The sequence below is a fragment of the Tachyglossus aculeatus genome, chromosome X2, assembly GCF_015852505.1.
Source record: "Tachyglossus aculeatus isolate mTacAcu1 chromosome X2, mTacAcu1.pri, whole genome shotgun sequence".
Taxonomy (NCBI): Eukaryota; Metazoa; Chordata; class Mammalia; order Monotremata; family Tachyglossidae; genus Tachyglossus; species Tachyglossus aculeatus.
The window spans coordinates 27,765,005-27,784,289 of NC_052100.1; the positions used below are offsets into that span (position 1 = coordinate 27,765,005).

Consider the following 19,285-nt stretch of genomic DNA (forward strand, 5'->3'; position numbering starts at 1 on the left):
ACTGTCTCTATATGTTGCCAATTTGTACTTCCCAAGCGCTTAGTACAGTGCTCTGCACATAGTAAGCGCTCAATAAATACGATTGATGATGAGCCATGCTGCTTCTCTAGTACTATCCCAAGCCCTTAGTACAGTGTCCTGCACACAGTATGCGCTCAGTAAACACTACTGATTGATTGAGGCCTTAACAACAATCCGCAAGGCAATTTCCATGGCCTCAGGTACTACCCAATCTTAGCAGAATGTCATAATAATAACGGTGGCATTCGTTAAGCATTTAGTGTGTGCCAAACACTGTACTTTGCACTGGTGTAGGTGGAAGATAATCAGGTTTGTCACGGTCCCTGTCTCACATTGGCTCAAAGTCTAAGTCTAAGAGAATAGGTATTGAATGTCCACTTTTACAGATGAGGAAACTGAGGCGTAGAGAAGCTAAGTGACTTGCCAAGGTCAAAACAGCAAGCAAGTGGCAGATGTGGGATTTGAACTTTTGAGTGGACCCTGCTGCTTCCCTATGTGTGGCCCTGGGGGAATGTGGGTTTCTGGGATATTTTGTGCTCCTGGAAGAATGTGGATTCCTGGGAGATTGTAGGTTTTTGGGAGACTGTGGGCTTCTGGCAGATTGTGGGCTCCCGGGAGATTGTCAAGTCAAGGCAGGCTAACCTATCTAGATAAATTACAAGATGTTAACACTACATTTTCCCAACCGAACCCACCTGCGCATCCTTCCCATTTCCCCTCCCCAACCCATCCCCTTCTTTGGGGATCTTTAGAGTCAAGTAAACCCTAGTTCATCTCTCCAGCAATTCTGACTTTGACCTTTCAATGCAGCCCACTTGGAGTGAGCCTGAAAACTATTTGTCCAGGAATAAATCGAGTCTCGAAATGAAATGTCCCCTTTCCAAGCGATAGGTTCCGATTCCCGCCTTCCTCAGCCAATACACCAAGCTTCTAAAGTTAAAGGGGGAAGCAGGGGGAAGGGAACAGTTAGACAAGGGGCAAAAAGGTTCTGAGAATAAAAGGTGAGGGGCTGGAGGGGAAAAGTTGAGCTCACGAGAAAGTGATTGGGTCACTCAAGTTCTGTGGGTGCCGATAGCTCTAAGGAGAACATTTTTCTAGAGATCAAGTGAGGAAAAAAAAGTGTTGGTATTTGTTCAGCACTTATTATGTGTCAAACACTTTTCTAACACTGGGGTAGATACAAGGTAATCAGGTTGGATGCAGTCCAGGTCCCACACGGGGCTCACAGTCTTAATCCCCATTTTACAGGTGAGGTAACTGAGACACAAAGAGGCAAAGTGACTTGCCTAAAGTCACACAAGTAGCGGAGTCAGGATTAGAACCCAGGTCCTCTGACTCCCAGGATCGTGCTCTTTCCAGCAGGCTATGCTGCTTCTCTAGAAAGAAACCAAACTGCACACAATAAGTGCTTAGTAAATACTAGCACTACTACTATTATTACTATTACTACCCTGATCCCAGGGTGTTCTGTTCTCCCAGTCATGAGAAAGGCACTGAATTAATTCAAGAAGTGAGATAGGGAGACAAGGAAAGAGGGAGAAGGGGGAATTCTTCCCAGGTTGTCAGGAGAATATGAGGGTGACACTCATAGCGAGCTGCAGGAGGTCAATAAATCACCACCCTTATCTTGCAAACAGAGCCTGTGACTTCAAAAATTAGCTCATTTATTCTGCACAATTAAATTTATTGAAGTGTGACAGAAAAGTTTAGCGGGCACTGAAGCAGAAAGCTGGCAATAGCAGAGGCGAGCTTCTGAGTGAATGACACAATTAGTTGATTTTCATTTTATTTATCAATATAATTATTGAATTGTATTTATCCGATTTCACAGATTTTTACAATTATTCCGCCCCGGGCCTCTGGGGGAAAAATCAGTTCAGATTTTCCATCTAAGTTAATGTGATTATAGAATGACTAATGAAAGGGAAGTTCTTCAAAGTGTCTGTAGGCAATGTCATCCCGTTCTATGTGGCTCTGAAATCCAGGCTTATTTTCATGGCAGTGTGGGAAATTGAATATGGACCGGGAGGGAGATGGATTTCTCATTGGACACAGTGGGAACATTGGCCAGATATCCCCTTTCTGTGACCTGGAAGGAAATGGGAACACTTCTGGTCAATAAAATTAAAGTTTGTTGGTATTTATCAAGCACTTGGGGAGACAGCTTTATAAACAGGGTTGGGAGACACATTTCCTGCCCAAAATGAGTTTGCAGTCTAGAGAGGGAGCAGCGACTTGCTTAAGTCACCCAGCTAGTGGTGACAGAGTCAGGTCTAGAACCCAGGCGTCCTGACTCTCAATCCCAGGCACTTTCCACCAGACCAGGCTGCCTCGCTTTAATGGGGAGAGGGGATCATTACATTCACCTTCCTCTGAAGATCACTGTTGCCTTCAGTTCTTCAGCTGAGGGTGGAGAAGAAAGGACATGAGCAAGTACCTCGTTTGCTTTCATCTAGACCGTAAGCTCATTACAGGCAGGGAATGTGTCCGCACTCTGTTGTACCGTACTCTTCCAAGTGCTTAGTACAGTGCTCTGCATACAGGTAAGCGTTCAATAAATACCACTGACTGCCTGACTTCACCAGTGCTGGGTTTTAGAGTTCTGCCCCAGTGTAGAGCAAAGGGGAGATTCTGTCATTTTTCATCACTCCAGAGCTGATGGGTTTTTTATAGCATTTATTAAGCACTTACTATGTGCAGAGTACTGTTCTAAGTGCTGGGGAGGTTAGAAGGCAATCAGGTTGTCCCTCAGGGGGCTCACAGTCTTAATCCCCATTTTACAGATGAGGTAACTGAGGCACAGAGAAGTTTAGTCACACAGCTGACAATTGGCAGAGCCGGGATTTGAGCTCATAACCTCTGACTCCAGAAGCCTGTGGTCTTTCCACTGAGTGACACCGCTTCTCTCTCTGTTGAGTTCCCTTCCTATGAACATGGCTTCCACTTCCGAACCACAGAACTCAGTGGCAGAGGAGAGAAGGTGGAGAAAGGCTGAGGGCTGAAATTTTTTAAAAAAGGGACAGGAAGGCCTATTGGCTCCCAACTGGATAGTGTCATCTTAGAAACCACTAAGTGCCACCATTTTGAAGACTGGCAAATTCAACCGGAGTTCAGCAGCGTGACTCATTTTGGGATTTTGGGAAGGATTGCCCAGACAGGAGCAGAAGCCAATGAGCTTTCTTTTGGTGTTCACCCATCCACAGGGCACACAGAGAGCGCCTCTAAACTGGCACGTGTGTCAAATAATAATATAATAATGATGGCACTTGTTAAGTGCTCTCTCTGTGCCAGGCACTCTAGTAAGCACTGAGGTAGATACAAGATAATCAGGTTGGACACAGTCCACGTTCCACACGGGGCTGACAATCTTAATCCCCATTTTACAGATGAAGTTATTGAGGCCCAGAGAAGTGAAGTGATTTGCCTAAGGTGACACAGCAGACATGTGGTGGAGTCAGAATTTGAACCCATGACCTTCTGACTCCCAGGCTGTGCTCTATCCACTAAGCCACACTACTTCTCCAAACTTTACTGGCAGCCCCCACGGGCGTCGTGTAGCCACTTAAGGCAGTTTCAAACCACCAGGAAGTCCCAGGGGGATCCGAAGTCAAGGTTGCTATGGGGTCTGGTGGCACCCAGCTGCCTAATCTGGGCAACTGGGCAAGCGTGCCCACCAACTGAATTGTCCTCTCCCAAACACTCAACACAATGTTCTGCGCACAGTAGACTGCTCACTGAGGGAGGGCAGGGAGTATGTCTACCAACTGAATCATCCTCTTCCAAGCACTCAGTACAGCTTGCCAACTTGTACTTCCCAAGCGCTTAGTACAGTGCTCTGCACACAGTAAGCGCTCAATAAATACGAATGAATGAATGAATGAATGAAAGTGCTTTGCACAAAGTATGCACTCAGTAAATGTCACTGATTGATGGCTTGATCTGGGCACTGCCCGGCCACCTAAAATTGAGCGTGTTGGAAATTCGCTGATATTTTCACCACCCTTCCAATTCAGAGCTGTTTACTGCACCGGGCAGATTTCTGAGAACTTTCCATGATCTGGGGCCAACCACATCTGCCTTCTGGGCACTACACAACACACACACACACATAAACACACACATACACTTCAGTTGTAATACCATCCAAGCCCTGCCCTTTTCAAGCTGTTGGATCACATTTCATTCTTACCGTCCCTGCCACCTTGGCCTTTCCATTTGGATGCCCCCATCCCCCCAATGACAATCACAGTCTCTTTTCAGGAGCTCCTTGGGATGGAAATACGAGAGAAAAAAAAAAAAGACATTGGAGGCTGTGCCCTAACGATTTCTAAGTTCATTAGTACTGCATCGTCTCCTTATAGAGGCTTTGGAGACTTACTCTTCACCAAGAGTTCATAGAGTGGATATTAGAGCAGAAATGTGTAACAAGGGCTGAAATATTTTTCAGAATACTTAGGATCACAAGTACTGAAAGTCTGTTTTTTTTTGCAGGGGGAGCGGTGCGGGGGGAGGGGGAGGTTCTTTTTTTTTTCTTTTGGTCAAGACATGTCCAGGCCTGAAAATGTTCTTATCAAAATGTATAACTAGCCAGCTGCATATTTATACTCTGAGGGTCTGGGTGCAAGCTAAAGAGCACGGACTTTGGAGCCAGAGGTCGTGGATTTGAATCCCGGCTCCCCCACATGTCTGCTGTGTGACCTTGGGCAAGTCACTTAACTTCTCGGAGCCTCAGTTACCTCATCTGTAAAATGGGGATGATGACTGTGAGCCCCACGCGGGACAACCTGATCACCTTGTATCCCCCCCAGCACTTAGAACAGTGCTTTGCACATAGTAAGCGCTTAACAAATGCCATTATTATTATTATTATTAAAAAGAAATCAGAGCAGAGTATGTAAGTGAAATTTAAAACAGAGAGGCAATGTGATCTATTCATTCATTCATTTATTCATTCAAGTGTATTTATTGAGCACTTACTGTGTGCTCTGTACTAAGTGCTTGGGAAAGTATAATAGAATAATAAACAGACTCCTTCCCTGACTACAGCAATCTTACAGTCTCAGTGGATAGAGCAAGGGCCTGGGAATCAGGAGGACCTGGGTTCTAATCCCAGTTCTACCCCTTGTCTGCTGTGTGACTTTGTGCAAATCACTTAACTTTTCTGTATGTCAGTTACCTTATCTGAAAAAACAGGGATTAAAACTGTGAGCACCATGGGAGACAAGGACTTTTTTCCAACTTTATATCTACCCCAGTGCTTAACATATACCAGAAAAAAAGAATTGGACAGCCTCACTGTCCTACTGGTTTTTGCTAGGTTTTCATGGGAAGCCTTGCTGGAAGGGGAAGAGGTTTTCACAGCCAAATGGGGAGGTGGAGGAATTATCAGGTGAATTTGGGCAGGACCGAAGCCTAATCCAGATATTCCCCAGAGGGGATTCTTTTGAGTTGACTCTTCCAGATTGACAGTTCACACTGTCTGGAGTCACTAAATCATTGCTCAATCCAGGTCCTGGCTGGAGCTGGTTTGAGTGGGTTAGGCTTTGTATGGGGAGAAGGAGACAGGGTGTATGGTTAGAAGAGAAGCAGTGTGGCCTAATGGATAGACCATGGGCTTGGAAATCAGAAGGACCAGGGTTCTAATCCTGCCACTTGTCTGCTGTGTTACACTGGGCAAGTCACTGAGCTTCTCTGTGCCCCAGTTACCTCATCTGTAAAATGGGGATGAACCCCAAGTGGGACATGGATGGTGTCCAACCTGATTAGCTTTTATCTCCCCCAGCGCTTGGTACAGTGTTTGGCATATAGTAAGCACTTAACAAATACCATCATAAAAAACAAATTAAAAAAAAACAACCTTAGCCCTAAGATTTTATGCAAGACCCATTTATGGCCGAAGTGGAACCATGACCCAGCAGGCAGTTGCCTTGATAGCCACTGTGGTGTTCCCCTCCCTCATGGGACTGTCCACCTTGTGGAAACCCTGGGGTGGTTTTTTGGTGAGAAAACTTCCCTCTTGAAGACACATTCTCCGTAGGAATTTCTGTACTTGTGAAGCAGGGACTAGAATCCAGGCCTTCTGATTTCCAGAACAGCATACTCGTTTCTGAAATGGATGCCATAATGGTTGTGGTATTTGTTAAGTGCTTACTCTGTGTCACACAACGTCCTGAGCTCTGGGCAGCTCAGATACCACCGTGGCCCTTCTCTGAATTGAAGTCTAAACTGAACTGAACTCCAGACTCTAAGCTTGTTGTGGACAGGAAATGTCCGTTATATTGTTAATTGCACTCTCAAAAGCACTTAGTACACATAGTAAGCACTCAATGAATGATTGAGTACCTGAATACGCAAGTCCAGACATAGTTTTTTTATGGCATTTATTAAGTGCTTACTATGTGCAAAGCACTGTTCTAAGCATTGGGGAGGTTACAAGGTGATCAGGTTGTTCCACAGAGGGCTCACAGTCTTAACCCCCATTTTACAGATGAGGTAACTGAGGCCCAGAGAAGTTAAGTGACTTGCCCAAAGTCACACAGCTGGCAATTGGTGGAGCTGGGATATGAATCCATGACATCTGACTCCAAAGCCCATGCTCTTTCCACTGAGCCACGCTGCTTCCCTATAGTTCTGATAGCCAGCCACTCCATGATTTGTTCTCAGCCTAGATTTCTCTCTCATCCACTGTGCCTTCTGCCTCGGTCTTTGGCTAGTCCATTCGAATTCTCAAAATCCTCTAATCCCTCTCACAACTTTGCTCCATACAAGAAACTCTTTAGACCAGAATCAAGGTTCTCTCGGAATCTCCGATACCACATGCCTGAGTTCGCTCCTAGAAGTGGTTCTGCCAACTCCCCTGCATTTATTTCCGCCATGGGGCAGAATCAAAATGTCCCAGCTTTGGGAAGTATTGAACCCATCTGACCAGCAAGCTCTTCGTTTTTTGAAATCGTCATACTGTATTTCAATTTTATGCTTTCAATTATTGTCTCCTATGGCAACGCATGTTTTGTTTTTGAGTGATTTCAATGTCAAGTTGGTGATCAAATTCTTAATTAATACAGTCTTTCAAATTCTTTCAATACATTCATGGGCCAACTCCAAGGGTCAGAAAAAGATGGCCCCATTCCACCCCTAAGCCACCCAATGACCAGGGAGGATGACAAGTGCTTAATAAAATAATAATGGTACTTATTAAGTACTTACTGTGTGATAGACACTACTAAGTGCTGGAGTGGATACAAGCAAATCGAGTTGGACACAGTCCTTATTCCATGTGGAGCTCACAGTCTTAATTCCCACTTTGCAAATGAGGTAATTTTGAGACACAGAGAAATGAAGTTACTCGCCCAAGGTCACACGGCAGACAAGTGGCAGAGCTGGATTCAGAACCCAGGTCCTTCCGACTCCCAGGATTGTGTTCTATTTGGCCATGTTCCTTCTCATATAATAATTGTGGTATCACACAGATAATTGCTTATCACACAGTAAGCAATCAATAAATACCACTGACAGAATGAACCAACCTGCAGTAGAGAGTCCTCCTTTCAGAACTGTTAGGGCCCCAATTTTACCTGTCGACCGGTAGAAATGTGGAGTGCTGTTTCTGGGCTGGTCTCTCCAGCTGAAAATCCCCCCGGACGTCAATGGAAAGAAGGTGGTTCCCTGAGAGGAAGAAAGGATTTATGACTCTCTAAATGAGTTGGCCTGCTAAGAATTTCGGTCACGTGCACTAAATTATGACAGCGGGATTTGGGTGGGTTCTCTGTATTCCTCTGCAGGAAGAGGCTGGAGACAGCTGTCTTCATTCCAATCCTTCTGACCTCAGTCCCAGGTTTCTTGCGCCTCTAAAATCAGCAGCAGTTCAGCCTCACCACTACTGACTCTATTGTACTTTCCCAAGCGTTTAGTACAGTGCTCTGCCCACAGTAATAATAATAATAGTAATGGTATTTGTTAAGCACTTAGTAGGTGATAATAATAATAACTTCTCAGGTCACCTAGCTAAACAGAGAGGAAGCTGAGAAACTGAAAGCTTGCCTCCTGTTCTAGCGTTCTTTTAGGACTCAATCCAGTCTCCATAGATGCTGCAAGCCTGGAGAAGCAGCGTGGCTCAGTGAAAAGAGCACGGGCTTTGGAGTCAGAGGTCAGGGGTTCAAATCCTGGCTCCACCAATTGTCAGCTGTGTGACTTTGGGCAAGTCACTTAACTTCTCTGTGCCTCAGTTACCTCATCTGTAAAATGGGGATTAAGACTGTGAGCCCCCCGTGGGACAACCTGATCACCTTGTATCCTCCCCAGCACTTAGAACAGTGCTTTGCACATAGTAAGCGCTTAATAAATGCCGTCATTATTATTAAGCCTGAGTGAAAAATAACCTTAATTTGATGGACAGCATGCAGCTTGGGTGTATTTAACCCACAAGTTGGACCATTAAGTATTTTTCTTCAAAACGCCTTATAAAGACAGGTGAAAAGAGGAGCTGTGGCTTGTGGGGATGAGCAGGAGGAAATCCTAGAAGAAAAATGCAACGAAAATGAAAAAATATATGTACAAGCAATCCCTATAGCATTTCTTCCTCAGGAAAAGGTTCCTTTTGTGTGTCTTGATTTTTGGAACAATAGTAATGTCTGCAAAGCCTGAGGTTTCAAGAAGTTCCCCGCTGCGCTGGTGACTTAATTTATTTCTTTAATTTGTTATAACCCCACAAAAAATGTTATTCTTCGGAGACCCTGCTAGCATGGCTGTGCATGCATTATTTGCTGTAAAAGATTAATGAGGTAGCAGAAGCAATTTCTAATGGATTCCCTTGGTTTGCTTCTTTTTTTTTTTGATTTGGATGACAATCCAGGCCCATGAATCTGCTAAGTGCTGTTGTCCCATTGGATGTGAAGGGAGGGAAATCAGGGGGTAAAATGAAAAGGATTCTTTCATCCTCACACCCTCTGGCTTCACCAGTCAGCCTCCTCCTCCATCCCCAGCCCCTCTCAGAGATGAAACATCTTCGGGCTGCTCGGTTGGTCTCTCGGATTCAGGGTTTGAGCTGCTGCCACTCAATCATATTTACTGAACGCCCAATTTGCCCAATTTCTTTGGGCAAAGCACTGTACCGAGTGCTTGGGAGAGTGCAATATAAGAATGAACAGACAGATTCCCTGCCCACAGTGAGTTTACAGGCTACGGTCCTTCATTCCTCGAGGGGTCTGTCCAAAAGGACTCTCACCACCCCAACTCTGGAAAAACCATGGGAATTTGGAACTCCTTCCAATGACTGATTGCGATGAATCCTGGAGAGGGTCATTTCTCCCCACAAATGGATTATGGCAGCGTGACCAAGTGCGAAGAGCACAGACTTGGGAGTCAGAGGACCTGGGTTCTAATCTTGCCTCATAATGATGATGGTACTTGTTAAGCACTTATTATGTGCCAAGCACCATTCTAAGTGCTGGGGTAGATACAAAGTCATCAGGTTGTCCCACGTGGGGCTCACAGTCTTAACCCCCATTTTACAGATGAGGTATCTGAGGCACAGAGAAGTAAAGTGACTTGACCAAGGTCACACAACAGACAAGTTGCGGAGCTGGGATTACTCATGTCAGCTGCGTGACCTTGGACAAATCATTTAAATTCTGTGTGCCTCAGTTCCCTCATCTGTAAAATAGGAATTAAGACTGTGAGCCCCATGTGGGACAGGGACTGTGTCCAACCTGATGACCTTGTATATACTCCAGAGCTTAGACCAGTGCTTGACACAGAGAAAGCACTTAGCAAAATACTACAATTACTAGAGAAGTAGCGTAGATCAGTGGAAAGAGCACAGGCTTTGGAGTCAGAGGTCATGGGTTCAAATCCCGGTACTGCACATAGTAAGCATTTAACAAATACCATAAAAGAGAGTATGTGTGATTTCACGTGAGCATATGTGCCAGACAGTGTGTATGTGTGTGTGAATGTGTGTGACCGAGAGACAGCAAGCGGGAGTTTGAAAAGAACTGTCTTCACCGGTTTTCCGACAGAGATACATCCTGGATGCATTATGTTCTGCGGAGTTAATTAAATAGCAGAAAAATATGGGTGGTGGCTTCAAATTCCACAGGCTTGTGAGGATTATGTCCCTGACTTTGGTCCAACCTTTAGAAACATAACAACACTTAGCAGCACTTGGGAAAAGCTTAATGAGTCATTAACGTGTCAATAATGTTCTCGTCCCCTTAGTATTTCTGCCTCACCCAATTTATATATATATAAAAACCCTGGCACAGTGTCTCCTTGACACTACCTAAAATAATGAATTCCTAGATACTTCTTAAAATGCATTTCACCTCATTCCAAGCGTTTCCAGTAACTCAAGCCCAGTGAAGAAGCCCGATCCACATCCTGCCGTCCAGAAACGCTTGACCCCAGGTTGGAGAGGGATAGATGTCGAGTGGTTTCTTCCCAGTGAGATTTCTTAATAGATGTCCTTGGATGCAGCGGGAACAGAGAGGGCTGCAATGGCACTGGTCCCCTTTGGAGGAAATTATCATTTTTCATAGAATCAAAGAGTTGCCCAGCTTGAAAGGTCTCCGAAGACATTATGCTTCAACCAGGCTGTGGCGGTGATTAGTTCGCAATTGCTTAGCACTGAGAGATATATTGCAATTGTCTCAGCTCTTCCTGATTCAATTCTAGGGCTTGGGGTTATTTCATGATGGTCATGGGCCTCGTTAGGATATGTGAGCCTGGGGTCATTGGTGTTATAGATCCCACTGCTCCTGCCCAGTGCTCGAGGTTATAAGCTCTGGAGTGGAGTCTGAGGGTGTGGAGGAGTCTAATTTCGGCTCCACCACTTAATCACTGTCTGACACTGGGCAAGTCACTTGAGTTCTCTGTGCCTCGATTCCCTCATCTGCAAAATGGGGATTCAATACCTGTTCTCCCTTCTGTTTAGACTTATAAATCGATCTTGTACATAGCCCAGCACTTAGTACGGTGCTTGGCACTTAACAAATACCATGATCATGATGCTCCTCCACTACACTGTGTGCTTCTTGAAGGCAGGGATTGTGTCTACTAACTCTATCGTCCACTCCCAATCAATAGATCAGTGGTATTTATTGAGACAATTTCCCAACCTGAGGAGCTTACTCACTGGTGTACACACTTAGCACTGTGCTCGGCACAGAGTGAACACTCAATCGATATCATTCACTGATTGATCAAGTATCCTTGGGAGACGGAAGCAAGATGATCAAGAATCCCCACCTCAATTCCCACTCGTCACTCTCTTCTTGAAGTAGGTGGACACGTTGGAACACTGCCTGCTTAGTTTCTCACCAGGCGAGTGCGTTTAGAGAATAAAAATCTGTAAGGCCGTGGATCAGAGTCACAGGCGCGATAAATTAGCTGCTAAATGTGAATTTCACAGGCCTGGATTTCAAGTTAATACGTGGATTAACGCCACTGTTGTAAATACGAACCCTATAAAGAGTTGGGAATAATGTCCGTGAGAGGCAGACCAGGGTTCTGAGGGTTCTGACAGTGGATACTGAGGTGTTCCATTGGTGTTGGGAAACTGAGCAGAGGAAGCATTGAGTCCGCTTTGACATCTCTGCCAGAGGCAGGATTCATTCATTCTTTCAGTCGTATTTATTCATTCATTCAATCGTATTTATTGAGCACTTACTGTGTGCAGAGCACTGTACTAAGCGCTTGGGAGGTATGAGTTGGCAACATATAGAGATGGTCCCTACCCAACAACAGGCTTACAGTCTAGAAGGGGGAGACAGACAACAAAATAAAACATGCGGACAGGTGTCATGTCATCAGAATAAATAGAAGTAAAGCTAGATGCACATCCAGGTCTTACACCCAACCTGGTTGGTGACTGCACTTCGCTCCTCTAATGCCAACCTCAATCATGTCTATCTCACTGCCGACCTCTCGCCCACATCCTGCCTCTGGCCAAGAATGCCTTCCCTCTTCATATCCGACAGGCGATCACTCTCCCCACCTTCTAAGCCTCATTGAAGGCCCATCTCCTCCAAGAAGCCTTCCCTGCCTAAGCCCTTATTTCCTCTTCTCCCACTCCCTTCTGTGTCACCCTTGCACTTGGATTTGCTCCCTTTATCCATCGCCCCCCAGCCCCCCAGCCCTTATGTCCATATCCGTAATTTATTTATTTCTATTAATGTTTGTCTCCCACTCTAGTCTGTAAGCTCATTGTGGGCAGGGGCTGTATCTACCAGCTGTGTTATGCTATACTCTCCCAAGTGCTTTTATTTTGTTTTGTTGTCTGTCTCCCCCTTCTAGACTGTGAGCTCGTTATTGGGTAGGGACAGTCTCTATATGTTGCTAACTTGTACTTCCCAAGTGCTTAGTACAGTGCTCTGCACGCAGCTAGCACTCAATAAATATGATCGAATGAATGAATGAATGAAAGTGCTTAATACAGAGCTCTGTACACAGTAAGCGCTCAATAAATGCAATTGACTGATTGATACCCTGGGGAGATGTTTTCTTCCAGGGCCGGGGGGGGGGGGGGGGGGGGGGGGGGGGGTCAATGAGCATGGTTGCCTCAAAGGGGACAGTTCTAGCCAGCAGTCAAGATGTATTTTGGGGAAAATTGGGGTTATTCGCTTGCTACTCACTGTATCTTGATCACGTCTATCACATCATTCTAGTCTTTGTGATTTGGTCTCCTCTTATTCCCAGACCCTCTCTCATGTGGTTCCCAAAAAAGTCTTCATTGCCTGGAGGGGGAGAGAAGCCTAGATCTACAAAGCTCCTCTTTCCTCCTTCAATTACCATCCTGAGGAGATTGAGCTGTTTTGTTCTTTTCTTTGGGGCCTTTGATTCTGGAGAGTTTCTTCCCCCAGGAGCTAAGGAGCAAGGGGCAGAGAGCATTGGATTGCCAGTGAAAGAGAGTGCACCAAGGGGAAAGAAATAGCTTGTCATGCTGTGATCCTGTGATTTCCAGAATTAGAACCAGAGCAATTCTATCACCAGCAAACTCCAGTTGGGTAGACCCTCTACTTGGTTAGTGACATCCACCAAAAGTCTGGATTTAAGGGGGGGTGGATTTTTTTTAACTATTGTTTGCTACTGGGTAGAGAACCATGGCTTAGAGGATAGAATACGAGCCTGGGAGTCAGAACGACCTGAGTTCTGATCCCAATTCTGTCACTCGTGTGCTGGGTGACCTAAGAAGTTAAGCGATTTGCCCGAGGTCACACAGCAGAGCGGGATTCGAACCCAAGGCCTCTGACTCCCAGGCTTGGGCTTCTTCCACTAGGTCACACTGCTTCCCCAACCTTGAAAGAAGACAGCTTACTTTTATGGGAATCGGGAGGGGAACCTGAGCCAAGATGATGGCCACATTGGTAAGAGCCCTTTAGTCTTTCAGGTGAATATTCATTCATTCATTCAACCATACTTATTATGTGCAAAGCACTGTACTAAGCACTTGGAAGAGTACCATATAACAATAAAGAGACAGATTTCCTGCCCACAATGAGCGTACAGTCTAGAATCAGGCCATTCCTGAACTCTGTTCTTTTCTCCTGTGGGGAGAAAGTTCAACGTCTTTGAAACCTATTCATTCATTCATTCATTCAATCGTATTTTTTGAGCACTTACTGTGTGCAGGGCACTGTACTAAGCGCTTGGGAAGTACAAGCTGGCAACATATAGAGATGGTCCCTACCCAACAACAGGCTCTCAATGCCTCTCTCTGTGAGTGAACCCGGAACTTGTGAGGTTCTGAATTGAGATAGGCGCAGGAAGGCAAAGACCAAACTGTTGTTCACCAAGATCTCTGCCACCAGGATGAGGGGACACTCGATGAACCTTGAAGGGAGTAAGTTCACCGCAAACAATGAGAGACCCTTCTGCACATAGCATGTGGTGAGCAGATGGAATTTGTTCTCACAGGAAGTGGTGCGGGCAGAGAATACTGGTAGGTTCAAGAAAGATTTCAATGAATTCATGGATGAGAGGTCCTTAAGGGATAATTGAGGAGAAGTTAGGGATGAAAATGGAAAAATTGGGGCTATTGGATAGGAGATATCCTAAGTATTCCCCTATCTCAGGGGCTTCCCCTTCAACTTTCCAATACCACTTCTCCTTCACCCCCTCATTGTTTTCTCATCCGTCCCAGCCATTGCTCAAGAAGGAACTCCTTCCTCTTTTCAAACCCTACCCCCTACTGAAATCTTATCTCCTCCAGGAAGCTTTCCCTGACTAATCATTCATCTCCCCACACTACTGTCCGACCTCCTAAGCATTTAGGTCCCTACCCCCACAACTTATGAACAGATCAATCAATGATATTTATTGAGTGACTGCTGTGGGCAGAGCATAGTGCTAACCATTTACAGATTCTTAAACACGGCCGCTTCCCCTACCTGAAATTTATTTTAATACCTGTCCCTCCCTTTGGATTCTCAGCTCTTCAAGGGCAGGGACCCCGTCTACTTACTCTATTGTATCAAGAAATCCATCGGTTTGTACTAGGCAGAGTACAATATAAAAGAGTTGGCAGACATGTTCCTTGCCTACAATGAACTTTCAGACTATTGTACTCCCCTGAGTGCTTAGTACAGTGTCCCACACAAGTAAGAGCTCAATAAATACCACTGATGGATGAATTGGGCTCCATTCTTCACTTGCTAAGGAAAATTCACTTTATAGTTTGCACACTTTGAAATGGGACAGTTTATTCCAACAATGCATGGCATTCTATCCAGGCAGTTGGGCATTGTTGGAAGAACGTTCTCTAAGTGTCTTACTGCATTCTGTCAGAAACATCTACAGAAAGCCCATAACATAGAAGAACTAAGTGCCTGTCCCTGAGGACAGCTACGTGCTAGCCTCCTAAATGTCCTGGGGTTGCCATTGTCAGCGGCTGAATCCTGGGCTGGATGGGTCATTGTTCTGATCCAGTAAAGGCAATGCTCACGGTCTCAAATTCTTAAACAAAGTGCAATGGTGTTCACTTGCCGAAAGGATGGAATACACCCCCACCCCTTCCTTTTTTTTAATGGTATTTGTTACGTATTTACTAGGTGCCGGACACTGTACTAAACACTGGGGTAGATACACAGTCCATGTCCCACAAGAGGCTCACAGTCTTAATCCCCATTTTACAGGTGAGGTAGCTGGGGCATAGAGAAGTGATGTGACTTGCCCAAGGTCACACAGCAGATAAGTGGCAGAGCCGGGATTAGGACCCAGATCCTTCTGACTCCCTGGGCTGTGCTCTACCCACTAGGCAACATGGCTTCTCTGCTTCTCTTTACTTCTCTCCCCACCTTCAAAGCCTTACTAAAATCACATCTCCAAGGCCTTCCCTGACTAAGCTCTCATTTTCTCTACTACCTCTCCCTTCTGTATCTCCTACGCCCTTGGATCTCTTCCCTTTAAGCACTTAATATTCACCCCAGCCCTAGCCCCACACCTCTCATGTATGTATCCATAAGTTATTTCAATGCCTGTCTCCCCCTCTAGACTGTAAGCTCCTTGAGGACAGGGACTCTATTAGCTCAGTTATACCATATTCTCTCAGGTGCTTAGAAAGTCCTCTACACACAATAAGTGCTCAATAAATACCATTGACTGATTGATTGATGAAGCAGCAAGACGGTCTAACAGCAAGATTGATTTAATTTATATCTCAGATTTGTAAGAGAAAAAGAAATGCAAAAATGTATATTCCATTGCCCGTTTAATCATTTATTCTAATTCCTCTATTTGTAAATATTTTTGTTTCTGCCTTACTAGAGTGTGATCCCCTTGTAGGCAGGAAACCTGTCCGGTGGTTCTCTGATATTTTCTTAAATGTTCAGCACAGCGTAATGGTACCCTGAGGGCAATCAAAGACCAACACGTCTACTTATCTCTGAAAATAAAGGGTAGCGTCTTTGAGAGCGAGAATCAGCTATCACCTAGCAGCAAGAGACTTCTGATGAGCATTTCCTCCGATCCATTCTATCCTAAATCGATACGTTCATTCTCAAAGTCGCAATACAAAAGCAGCTGATACATTAACCCTAAGATAATGCGTTCTGGTTATGGAGTTCTTTCACTATTAGCTTAGACAGGAAGCTGTGTCATGGGAAGATGTGTCAGAGAAACCATTGTAACCCAACACAAAGGTAATGAGTTTCTGAAAATAGAAAGGAATTAGAATGCCTTTCACCTAGCAGACATGCATATGCCAAACTCCCAGTTTGACTCATGATGGGTAATAATTATTGAATCGGAATAATTAAGTCTTATCTATTCTTGGGGATCGTTTGACCCAATAATTATTACTCACAAAAATTAAAATTGTGTGTTGGCGGCTCACACGTCCTTCTGGGAGATGAGTCTCTCAACATGGTGCTCTGGGAAGATTTTGCTAGGTTCCAAAGTTGGGCCCCGGAAAAAGAAGAAAACTGCCCATCTTCTGCATGTCTATGAATTGTGATTTTCAGTTCAATCAATCAATCAATCATATTTATTGAGCGCTTACTATGTGCAGAGCACTGTTCTAAGTGCTTGGGAAGTACAAGTTGGCAACATATAGAGACAGTCCCTACCCAACAGTGGGCTCACAGTCTAAAAGTTCAGTGGGGAGAGTTTGATTTCTTCCTGCTCCAATGGGGATTTTGATCCTTGTTCCTCACTCTTAAAAATGAGAATCAATCATCTGTCCAGCCCAGCTCCATTTCTTCCCTACACTTACCTACTGTGTGACTGAGTCATTTAACAGCTCTGTGCCTCAGTTTCCTCATCTGTAAAGTGAGGATTAAATCCCTGTTCTCCATCCCCTTGGATTATGAGCCACATGTATGAAAGGGATATAGCACCCCAGAGCTAAGCACAGTGCTTTCACATAGTAAGTGTGAAATACCATTTCACATAGTAAGTGTGAAATACAGATACCATTATTGCTTTTTAATTATTATATTATTATTATTATTACTATTTGAGATCCTCACCCTAAAATATGGGACAGACTGGGGTGGTGGAAGGGGGCTAGATTGATGGAATTGAGAAACTAGAGGAAGAGTTAGAGGAGGGAATGTAGCTGTTTAAATGCCATCTCTGTCCCGTCACACCTCAAAATTGTTGGGAGCAGCAGGAACATGAAAGAAGGAAGTCCAGAAAGGGAGATGGAATGTAGTATTTATTGAGTGCCTCCTAGATGCTGTGTTCTGTACTAAACACTTAAAATAGTACAACCAAAGCACAGATGTGACTAGCTAGAGAAAAAGTTGTACAGATCAAAGGTCTATTAGACATTCAATTTGATCTGAAACTTGATGCCCCATAATAATAATAATAGTAATAATGATGGCATTTGCTAAGCGCTTACTATGTGCCAAGCATTCATTCATTCATTCAATCAATCAATCGTATTTATTGAGCGCTTACTGTGTGCAGAGCACTGTACAAGCACTGTTCTAAGCACTGGAATACAGGGTAATCAGGTTGTCCCACGTGAGGCTCAGTCTTCATCCCCATTTTATAGATGAGGGAACTGAGGCACAGAGAATAATAATAATAATAATAGCATTTATTAAGTGCTTACTATGCGCAAAGCACTGTTCTAAGTGCTGGGGAGGTTACAAGGTGATCAGGTTGTCCCACAGGGGACTCACGTTCTTAATCCCCATTTTATAGATGAGGAAACTGAGGCACAGAGAAGTTAAGTGGCTTGCCTAAGGTCACACAGCAGACAAGCGGCGGAGCCAGGATTAGAACCCACGTCCTCTGATTCCCAAGCCCGGGCTCTTGCCGCTAAGCCACGCTGCTTCTCATGCGACCACCCTCTATGTGACCGCTGATGACGATGAAAAAGATACGATTGTTACTTAGATGTAAATTTATTATTACTTAATAATAATAATAATGACATTTATTAAGCACTTACTATGTGCAAAGCACTGTTCTAAGCACTGGGGAGGTTACAAGGTGATCAAGTTGTCCCACGTGGGGTTCACAGTCTTAATCCCCATTTTCCAGATGAGGGAACTGAGGCCCAGAGAAGTTAAGTGACTTGCCCAAAGTCACACAGCTGACAATTGGCGGAGCCAGGATTTGAACCCATGACCTCTGACTCCAAAGCCCGGGCTCTTTGCACTGAACCACACTGCTTAGTTACTTAGATGAGGAATAGCGTGGCTTAATGGATTAAAGCACGAGCCTAGAATTCAGAGGACCTGAGTTCTAATCCCAACTCTGCCACTTATCTCCTGGGTGACCTTGGCCAAGTCACTTAACTTCTCTGTGCCTCAGTTACCTCAGCTATAAAATGGGGATTAAAACTGTGAACCCCTTGTAGGACAGGGACTGTGTCCAAACCGGTTTGTTTGTATCTTTGAACAGTGCCAGGCACATACTAAGTGCTTAACAAATGCCACATTTATTATTATTATGGAGATATCAGTCTCAAATGAATAAATAACAAACCATCAATAAACAGAAAAATGCCTAGGTGTTAAGGTGTCTGCGAGAAAGGTATGACTAGAAGTGGGGGGGATATTTATCAGGGAAGGCTTCTGGGAGGGAGTGATATTTTTGGAAGGATTTCAAGATGGGGAAGAATGTAGTTTAGCACCGCAAATGGGAGAGGGAGCTCTGAATGGAAGCGCAGAGACATGAGGGGTAGATCGGTGATGAAAACCCGTGGCAACAAACGCACACAGCCTATCGTCACCACATCAATGGGTCTCCAAAGGATTGCTGGAGGAGGAAGTCGCAGAGCCGCGTTGCTAGAAAGATGTGCCCTTAACAATAAAGTGAAAGAGAGTTTCATTCGGATGCTCTCACAACTCTGCTCTGATAACAAAGGTGCGGAAATGCCGAACTTGACTTCCACAATGCAATCAACAGCTGGGGAGTTTCTGCATGATTTACCTTCATGTAACAGGATTGGAATTTTTAAGTTTCCAGGAAAAAAAACCAACAACCCACAAAGTGGAGTTCATGCTACTTTTCTGTTACCTATGTACCAGTTAACCCTTGACATCTTGGAGCCTTGAGTTTCTAAACACTAGACGGCAAATCAGTAACCCAGCAAAGGAAAGATCGGGCCCCGGAGCAGGGCAGACCATCTTCCCACCCCTGCGAAGCCCGTTGACACGCGGGAAATGGCCCCTGTTTTGTGAAGGGTATTTTTGTGACTCCCTCTGCCATAGCCTATGGCTTCCCGGCAGTAGCGGGCTCGCATTTCAATGAGCAGACAGGCTCACCAGAGACCTCTCTCAGCACGCCGAGCTGCCCGTCCGCTCAGCTTTCT

The 19,285-nt window shown here is 44.9% G+C and overlaps 1 long non-coding RNA gene across 3 annotated transcripts in view; it reads right to left on the bottom strand.

The window, feature by feature from the left end:
* Positions 1–1,738: 1,738 nt before the first annotated feature.
* The window catches only part of LOC119949500, a 144,700-nt gene continuing 127,153 nt past the window's right edge, over positions 1,739–19,285 (bottom strand). For all 3 annotated transcript variants that reach the window (XR_005457210.1, XR_005457211.1, XR_005457209.1), the window contains exons 3-4: positions 7,596–7,686; positions 1,739–2,110 (exon numbers count right to left, since the gene is read on the bottom strand). This is a non-coding gene — a long non-coding RNA (uncharacterized LOC119949500). The remainder of the gene's footprint in view (positions 2,111–7,595; positions 7,687–19,285) is intronic.